The sequence below is a fragment of the Gorilla gorilla genome, chromosome 1 (genome assembly GCF_029281585.2).
Source record: "Gorilla gorilla gorilla isolate KB3781 chromosome 1, NHGRI_mGorGor1-v2.1_pri, whole genome shotgun sequence".
Taxonomy (NCBI): Eukaryota; Metazoa; Chordata; class Mammalia; order Primates; family Hominidae; genus Gorilla; species Gorilla gorilla.
The window spans coordinates 128,928,702-128,939,103 of record NC_073224.2 but is presented as its reverse complement, the minus strand read 5'-3'; positions in this window follow the sequence as shown (position 1 = coordinate 128,939,103).

Below are 10,402 nucleotides of genomic sequence, written 5' to 3'. Positions count from 1 at the left end.
AAAACCTGTAGAATGTTCACACCAAGAGTGAACCCTGATGCAAACTATGGGCTTTGGGTGATAATGATGTGCTAATGTAGGTTCGTTGATTGGAACAAATATACCACCTCGGTGAGGGATGTTCATGGTGGGGGAGGCTGTGCACGTGTGAGAGCAGTGGATATATGAAAAATCCCCATACCTCCTGTTCAATTCTGTTATGTACCTAAAACTGCTCTAAAAAATCATCTAATTTTTAAAATTTTAACATAAAATTAAATTGGCATGGATGTGTGTGGACTTGAAAATTTTAACATATGTATAGATTTGTGTAACCACCACCATAATCAAGACACAGAACAGTTCCATCACCCCCAAAACTTCCTCATTCTGTCTTTTTGTAATTACACTTTTTCCCTGTGTCTAACCACTGCCAACCACTGATCTGTTCTCCATTACTGAAGAATGCCATATAAATGGAACCATGCAGTATGTAACCCTTTAAAGACTGGTCTCTTTCACTCAGCATGCCTTAGATTCATCAAACTTGTTTCATGTATCAATAGTTTACTCATTTTTAATCTATTGTGTGGATGAACTGCAGTTTATCCATTTACTTGTTTAAAAATATTTGGATTATCCATTTTGGGCAATCATGTGTAGAGCTGCTATAACTGTTCTTGTACAGGTTTTTGTGTGGACACAAATTTTTATTTTTCTAAGGCAACTAGATAGTTGCCCTATATAGTACAATTGCTGGGTCACATGGTAATTTATGTTTCCTTTTATAAAAAAAATTGTCAAGCTTTTCCAGGGTGGCTGTACCATTTTGCATTTCCACCAGCAGTGTATGAGAATTCCAATGTAGGAGAGCCTTCTCATCAGCACTGTGTATTGTCAATATTCTTATTGTCACCATTCTAATGTGTGTCATGCATCTTATTAAGGGTTTAATTTGCATGTTCCTAATAACTAAGGATGTTGAACATCCTTATTTTCTTTATATATCATCTTTGGTAAAGCGTCTTTTACTCATTTTTTTATTGGGTTGTTTGATTTCTTGTGCGAAGTTTTGAGAATTCTTTATATATTCTGTATTCAAGTCCTTTTAAAAATCTGATTTGCAAATATTTTCTCATAGTCTGTAGCTTGTTTTTCATCCCCCTTTATTATGTATTTTACAGCAGTTTTTTTTTAACTTTGATGAAGTCCAATATACCCATATTTTTATTTTATGGATCATGCTTTTTTGTCATGTCTTAGGTCTTTATGCCTAATTCCTGGTCATTAACATTTTCTCCTGAAAGTTTTATAGTTTTATGTTTTAAATCTGTGATCCATTCTGAATTGATTTTTGTATAGTGTGAGGTTTAGGTTGAGGTTTTTCTGCATACAGATATCCATCTGTTCCAACATAATTTGTTGTAAAGATTATCCTTTCTCTGGTGAATTGCCTTTGCACCTTTGTAAAACATCAATTGGCAACATTTGTTTGTGTCTATTTCTATAATTTTTTTTTTTTTTTTTTTTTTTTTTTTTGAGACGGAGTCTGGCTCTGTCACCCAGGCTGGAGTGCAGTGGCGCAATCTCGGCTCACTGCAAGCTCCGACTCCCGGGTTCACGCCATTCTCCTGCCTCAGCCTCCCAAGTAGCTGGGACTACAGGCACCTGCCACCACGCCCAGCTAATTTTTTGTATTTTTACTAGAGACGGGGTTTCACCATGTTAGCCACGATGGTCTTGATCTCCTGACCTTGTGATCCACCCGCCTCAGCCTCCCAAAATGCTGGAATTACAGGCGTGAGCCACCGCGCCCGGCCTATTTCTAGATTCTTTATTCTGTTTCATTAATCTTTGTACCTCTTCTGTTTCCAATACCACAATGTTTCAATTACTGTAGCTTTGTGGTAAGTCTTAAAATCAGGTAGTGTGATTCATCCACTTTTGTTATTCTTTTTCAAAATTTTTCTAGCTATTCTAGCTCCTTTTCCTTTCTGTATAAACTTTGGAATCAGCTTGTCTATGCCTACCAAAAATCTGCCAGGGTTTTGATTAGAATTGAGTTAAATTTATTTATCAATTTGCAGAGAATTGAATGTATACTCGATTGAGCTTTCCAATCCCTGAACATGGTTTATCTCTCCACTTATTTAGATCTCCTTTGATGTCTTTCATCAATGTTTTCTAGTTTTCAGCATGTAAGTCCTGGACATGTTTTAGGATATTTACATCTAAATATTTCGTTTTTTAATTATTGGAAATGGCATTGGTTTTCTTGAATTTGATTTTCAATTTTTGTTTTAGTATATAGAAATATGATTGATTTTTATATGTTGACCTTACATCCTGCAACCTTGTCAAATTCACTTATTAGTTATACAGTGTGTGTGTGTGTGTGTGTGTGTGTGAATTCTTCAGGCTTTTCTACATACACAATCATGTCATATGTGAATAGAGATGGTTTTATTTCTTCTTGTCCAAACTGTATGCCTCTTATTTATTTTTATCACAAATAGATGTCATTTTGTCAAATGCTTTTTATGCATCAATTGCAATGGCTTTTTTCTTTAAATGGCAAATATGGGGATTACATTGATTGCTTTTTTTTTTCATTTTCAAATATAGAACAAGGCTTGCATTCCCTAGCTAAACCCCACGAGCATGGTGTAGAAATCCTTTTGTATCTACATTCATGAGAGATATTGGTCTGTAGTTTTCTGATTTTTTCTGGTCTTGGTACAATGATATCCTGTTCATGTACCAATGCTTTATTTTTAAAGGATGGAACTTAAGAAATGACAAGGATTCTGCAAACATCCCGTAAAAGACACTTCCTGGCAGCATTTGTTGGTCTGTGAATTGAATATGACTATGTTTTGCTCCTGAATTTCAAATACAGATGATAGTCATGTTATTCTCGGTGATAACTGACTTTTATAATCTTGCTGTCTTATCATAATTGTTAAAATGGGTTTTTCCTGCTGACACATTTTCAGTGACTGAGGCAACAAATGTTTACAGTTTCCTATAGCTGCACAGCCAACTTGATGTCTTTTTCTTCTTCTATTTCATAGCCACAGCCAAAGTGGAACAAAATCTACCAACTGGGTCAACTAAGACAAGACCTCTGCGCATTTCACAACTATGTAGATTCCAGGGAGCTGAGGGTATTTCTGTTTCCTTTTCCTCCAGAAAAGTACATATAGGTCAGGTAACCCAGGCCTCTAGCAAAGCATGGCATTTGGCTGAGGAGACTGCCCATCTGAGGCCCATGGTTGTTCAGATAAAGGCCATCGCAGCTCATCGGCTAGGACATGTGAAAGCAGACAAAGGGGGAAATTTCCACCAGGCAGCCCCTCTCAAAGTGGTGGGAAGAATAGACAAGAAGTTAGTTATTCATTTCTCTTGTTCCACTTTTTTAAAAAAACTATTTTTAAGTTTTTCCTAAGTATTAAATGTATGTAGTCCTAATGTGGAGGGATGTTTATGAAGTAGAGTGGGAAATAAATGATTAATAAGTATATTAAAATAGTTAAAACTCGCGGTGCTTTTTATATGCCAGATATTGCTCTAAGAGCTTTACATGTGTTAACTAATTTAATCCTGATAAATATCCTAATAAGGTGGGTATCATTGTTATCTTGATTTTATTAGGAAACTATCACAGGAGGGCTTGCCAAATAATACAGATAGTACCATATGTACAATTTTAAAATCCACGTATGAAAATATGATGTGGAGGTGAGGTTCCCCCACTCTACACCTGGAGTGTGGGAGTCAGTAGAGAGATAGAAAATTTTCCACTTTTGTTGCATGTACATCTGTTTGTTTAGTTTTTTTACAATGAGTATGTTTTACTTTTGTAGGTTAAAAGATTATTTTAGGCCGGGCATGGTGCTGATGCCTGTAATCCCAACAGTTTGGGAGGTTGAGGCAGGAGGATTGCTTGAGCCCAGGAGTTCAAGACCAGCCTGGGCAACATAATGAGACCATATCTCTACTAAAAATAAAAAATTAGCTGGGTGTGGTGGCACACACCTGTAGTCCCAGCTCCGCAGGAGGCTGAGGTGGGAGGATCAATTGAGCCTGGGAGCTTGAGGCTGCAGTGAGCTATGACTGTGCCTCTGCACTCCAGCCTGGGTGACAGAGCAAAAACTGTCTCGGGAAAAAAAAAAAAAATTCAATTAAAATTTAATTTGAATTGTTCAGCAACATAAGGTAATACACACTCATTGCAGAATTTTTGAAAAAGGAAGCAAGCAAAAATGAGAAAATAAAAATGATCTGTAATCTCACCACATAGAGGAAATATGCATTTTGGTGTTTACCTTTCAGTTATTTTTTCTTTATATAAATATATAATTTCATGTTTACCAAAAAATTGGGTCACACCATGATGCTGTTTTCAAAACTGCTTTCTTTCAGCTACCAATATTATCATGAACAACTTTCCATGTCATTAAATATCCTTCTGCCAGGCTACACAGTATGGCCTTCTATGACTGTACGGTATTTTTAGTCACTTACTGCTGAACTTTTCTTTTGCTGTTGTAAGTGTAACATAGCGATTAATTGAACATTTAGTGTGGCATAATAACGTGATTGAGAAATCAGCCATATCTGGTTTTCTTGGCTGTGGACTCTTCAGAAAAGAATGTGAAGCATTTTCTCCACATCCTGCCAAGGGGGCAGCCAGGGCTTCAAGTCCAGGATGTCAAAGAGGTTGGAAGGTGGTTTTTCCATTGAAAAGCAGAGTAGCCTTACCTGTGGGCAGTGACTTCCAGCACCAGGAAGGAGGGTGGGAGATCACGAGTGTCCACAAGTGGCAGCAGTTGAGATCCGACTGGAACTCTTCCCTCCACCCTGGGGATGGCACAACCTGAGGTAGAGCTGGGGGTGAGGGGGCCTGAAGAAAGCCCACTAAGTAGCTTGCTGTTGGGAGAGACCACTGTGAGTGGGCAGCTCCCCAGCCTGCCTGGAGAAGCAGTACCCACAGACAGGGAGGACCTGCCTACAGCCTGAGGGGCAGCCATTAGCAGTGGCAAGCTTCACTAAATCCCAACCAGCTGCTCCAGTCCTGCAAGAACAAACTCTTTGTGTATTTGGGGGTTTTTGTTTTGTTTTATTTTTTGTAAAATCCAGTGAGCCAAGAAAGGAAGCCCTAAAAATGATATTAGACTTCTCACCCACTGTGGATGGGATTTGGGACCAGATTTAAATAAATGTGGGAAAATAAAAAATACTGACATGTCTTTCCCATCAAGTGTCATGAAGCTATTCCTTCCTCATTAATACGCAAATATGCAACACCATGAGGAGCATTCACGTGTTCATCCATGATCACTGGTTGTTCATTTCATACTTCTCCTTGGACCCCTAAGGGATGGCAGGGTCTGTTGAGTCAGCCAACTCCACGGACGAAGCCTCCTGGATTAAGGGACCTGAACTGAGCCAAAACAGATAAGGGTGGGAGAACCTGGGTCCAGTCCTCACTGTGTCACGAATGTGCTTTAGAGTCTGAGCAAGTTTCTCACCTTTCTGTTCCTAAATAGAGGATTAACAAATAGGCTGCTCTGTAAAGCTCTGGGAATCTGTGGGTCATTGGCACTTGGGAGCCCTCAGCCCGTAGGGAATCTAGACAGACTCACACATCCATGGAAACCGCAAGCAGCTCCACATTCTCCCATGTGCTCCAGTCAAACCAGATTGCTGGCCATGTTCCAGAGCATACCCTACATTTCACACCTCCATATTCTTGCTCTTGCTGTTGCCTCCATCTAAAGTCAGTGTTCCTCATGTCCACCTCTTGAAATCCTAGTCATCCTTTAAGATTCAACAAAACCAACTCTCCTTCACAAGCCTGCCCCATTCCCTCTACGGGGAGCATCTTTCTTCTTCCACGGGCATCTTCCGCCTCTGACTGCAGTCATCTGGACACATTTTGCAAGCTCCCTGAAGGCAAGGGCTGGGCCTCATTCATCTCTGCATCCCCCACGGGACCCAGCTCAGGATCCTGCAAGCTATGGAGCAGCCAAATGTTTGTGGAACTAAAATTGGGACCTGGGCCTAGGCTTGGATGAAGTTTCGGGCTATTTCAGGCCCTGGAATGGGTGGGGCGATGAAGGGAATGTTGGGGTTGGGAGATAAAAGACCTGAGCGGGAATGCGGCTTGGGCTTCACTGACTGGAACAGCCTCTCCATCCCCACCCCTTGATGTCTCCTCATCTAGCCCTAACAGAAACAGGGAAACACTGTGTATTTGCGACTCTCTTCCATCAGTCTCTTGAGCCCTTCCAGGCCCTCACATCACCCACTCCTTCCCTGAACCCCTATAAAGAGGTCAAAGGGCCAAGCAGGTCTGCAGGAAATAGCTGAAGGGCCTTCGTGGAGAGGCCAAGGTCCAAGCTCCTGGTTCTGGCATGAGATCCATTGTTGCCGTTGGTCTAAAATATTGTGTTGACCCTCCGTCAGGACTCTGTGGAAGTGTGGAAGTGGCATGAGCTCATGTTGGAGGCTGAAGAGCTCTGTCCTCACTGCTGCAGAATGGGACAAATGCTGAGGGTGTGGAGGACGAGGCTTAACTCTTTCCCCGGGAAAGAGGCCAGGCTTGCATTGTGCATGTGGAGCCTTCAACCCTTAAAAGGCTGTCCAGGCAGAGCTCCTGGAATCGTGGAGCAGAAGGGAGGTTTTCAAGACCAGGGTTGAGAGGCATGAGGAGCAGCCTTGGGAATCCAGGTCGGTTGCAGGGAGGGCTTGAGAGGGTGAAATGGTTAATGGTTTGTTGAAAAACAGGGAGAGTCCCTCCTCCAGGGGCCCAGCTGGCTGCAAAGCCAGGAGCAGAGACTCCAAGGGTGATGCAATGGGGCCCGCCCTGCACACCAGAGAGGGTGAGGAAGGCAGGCTCCCACCCCGCAGCAGCCTCCGCACCACCAGCAGCCGACCACTCTCCTCTGGCTCCAGCAAACCAGCCACAGGCCGGGCCCTTCAGGGCAAAGGGGCAAGACCCTGAGCACCTGAGCTTTGGGAGATGGCAGCTTCTGTCTGTTCCACTCCATCAGCCCCAGAGCCTTTCCTGTCAAGACAAATCCTCTACTAGCCCCCAGCAGGCATCCTGAAGGAGTACCCACCAGGATATCGAACCATCCTGGCCACCTGTGTCTCTGCGATTCCAGGACTATTTCCAGTCCTAGAGGCAGGTTGCAGGTTATGGGTAGAGAGGCAGGCCTGGGAGAGGCAAAGACAGGCAGTGTCCTCCCTTATCCCAGAAGCTGACACTTACATCTCACCAGCCCACTCACCATTGCCCTGGGGGAGCACATCTGCCAGGGAAGCAGTATCCCAGAAGCTTCTAAAAGACTTGGGGCTACTTCAAGGGTGGGTCAGCATCTCTGAACTCGGGAGAGAGACTGCTCTTCCTTCCCTAGCGTGGGGCTAGACACAGCCTCAGAAGCAGGGAGAGGAAGCATGCCACACACTCTGGAAGACTGCTCAGGGTGGGGCACATGGAGACAGCAAGGAGGGGGTGTGCCCTCTCAGACAGTACTGGGAACCTTGATTTTCTGACAAAGCTCTGCTATGGACTCTAAGCCCCATGAGGACAGGAACTGTGTCTGTCTTGTTTACTGTGGGATCCCTGGCGCTCAGCACAGCTCCCGAGACAAAGCTGATGCTCAGTAAATAACTGACTGGGCAGAGGCCAAAGTCCAAGGCCAGTTTCACAATTTCTACTTTTTTGGTAAACTCTTCACCATCCCCACCTCCATCCTCCCCCCTCCCATATACACACTTAAGAGCAGGAAAAAACATACAAAGTAGCACAAACAGTCATCAGAACAGATTTCTTGAACATTGTTTGCAATTGGTGGATGCCTTCTCAGTATGAACTTTAATGTGTGGCAGCTTTGGGAACTGAAGTAAGATACATCAGGATCTCTGGTTCAACCTAGAAAAAAAGCATGTGAGGAAGTTCTAAGGGGCTGCTGGTCACACAGCCAGACCCCGGGGCCAGGTTGGGCCAGGAAAGCAGCAATTTCTCATGGCTGGGGCAGTGTCAGCCCTCCCTTTTGAGGAAACACATCCACATGTCAACAAGTACTCAAAACCAGCAATGACAATCCTTTCCTGCAGCAGACAGGTTTCTGCTTATTCCTGTCATTCTGGGAAGCGGAGTGAAGACAGAATTCCAAATTCTCAACAATAGCTCCTTTGCCCTCCATGGTTAGCCTGGACCCACATCTTAGTACCTTACATTTGCACAATATTTGCAACTTGTTCAAAGCTTTTGCATATTTATGATCTTACTGGATTAGGTCATCACAAGCCCCAGATGGAGAGCTATCAACCTGTCTTGCATGAGGAAGAGGAGGTCAAAAAAGGTCCAGGATGCCAGTGGCCAAGTTAGTAGCAGAGTGAAGATTTGAGCCCACATCTCTGCCCAGTTTTCCTGCTTCTTCACACCATGCAGCCTCGCCATGAGTCAGCTATCACGAGTTCCAGACACAGGACCTCAGATCGTCTAGGGCCAAAAGGTGCCTCCTTATCCTGGTCCTTGTTTACAGTCAGTATAACTGCCCCCACTACTTACATTTTTGCTCCCTTTCTCTGGCAGGACCTGGTGCCGTGACCCATCTTCGCCTGTTTTGCTTGAAAGCCATCCCCACACCCACTCCGAAACCACCTCCCTCCATTCCATTATATTGCACTAGTTGGAAACAATTCAAATACCCAACAATAGGAAAACAGTTAAGCAAACTCATAAAGCAATATGACAGAAAGCTTGGAAAACATGGACAATAATAACAAGTATGTCAATGTTCTCCGTTCGGGTCATGTGTTTTTGAAATATTGTAATTTGATCAAAGCAGAATACAAAAGGACATGAACCTACCAATCACAGGTATGTAAAAATGAGTTTCTGCAAATTGCTAAGAACTAGGAGTGAACTTAACAAGATGAAAAGAAATTTTAAAAAAATCTTCATGGGTTTTTCTTTCCTATAATGTTCAAAATGATAATAAAGAGTAAGTGATCCTAATAAATATGACAATAATAAGCAGAGGGGGAGACAGAGAAGGAGGAATGTTTTCCCACTGGAACTGGAGAAGGGGAAGGAGAAAAGGCTGAGGGGAGGGAGGGAGGGAGCTCGGTGGGAAGTAGGAGCCAGGAAGTCTGAGGACCAGCACCCACAGCCACAGAGGTGCAACCGGGAGCCCAGCCTCTGGGGGTCCCTCAGGGCCAGCGAGGTAGGTGACCAATCTGAAGTGGTGCTCCAGGGCACCTTTCACAATAATTACAGTGTCAGTGGTGCCTCCTAGAGCTGTGCAAGGTAGCAGTTCTGGGACAGAAAGAAGCCTGGAGCTGGAGGGTTTGCCCATGCTGGAGAGCTAGAGACAGAGCCACTGCCCTCTTCACCTTCTTCCGAACTTCCATTGTCACCCAAGATCTCTGCAGTTTTTCTCCACTTTCATTCCAGAGGGCTAACATGACACCTGGCCGACAGGAGGTGAAAGGCCTTCAGGAGGAGCACAGCCTCCCCCTGGTGGGGAGCCTGACTGGCAGGGAGCGGGCAGTTCCAAAAGGTGCCAACCTGGGCTCCCCTGAGACTCAGGGACAGTGCCCTCCACAGACATATCAAACTCAACATGTCCCAAGCTGACCCCTCTCAGCAGCCCCCCTCCACCCCTCTAGCCACACTTGCTTCTCCTCCTGTGCTCCCCAGCATGGCAGACATCACCACCACCCACCCAGGGCTTAACAGGCCCTGCAGGATCTGGCCCTGGCTTCAGCGCTCACTTCACCCTGCTTTGCACCCTGTGCCCCACCCACATGGCTATATTTACAGTTCCCATAATATGCCAAGCTGTTTCCATCACCATGCCTATTCTCAGGCTGTTTCTTCAGCCTGGAGAATCTTCCCTCCCTTGCCCAGCTGCTTGTCTGTCAAGACTCAGCTCTGGCAGCATCTCCCTCTGTGTCATCCCTTTGCCCTCCACTGCACCCCACCCCCATCACCTGTCCCCACGTAGAGATCAGCACCTTAGCTTATTTGTCTCTGTAGTCCCGACTGACATCTAGCCCTGCTGCTGGCACTTCTTTGGCACTCAATATATATTTTATAAATAAAAGAACAAATGACTGAATGTGGAACATCAATTTGGGGGTGGACAAACAGTGAATCTGATTAACAAGACCAAGCCCATGTGTGGTAGCCCAATGCCACTACATTTCTGGTGACAGCATCTCCCAATTCACCACTGCCCTTAGGCCACTCCTTTCTAGCAAGGGTCTTCGCTCCAGGCCCTTGGAGACTTCCCACCACCACACACAGCAGGTGCATCTGTCTTTGGGTCCCTGTTCTTCTCCAACAGGGGGTCTCTCACCTGTGTGTGGATGCGCTGTTCAGGGCAGTGAGCTTGCCAGTAGA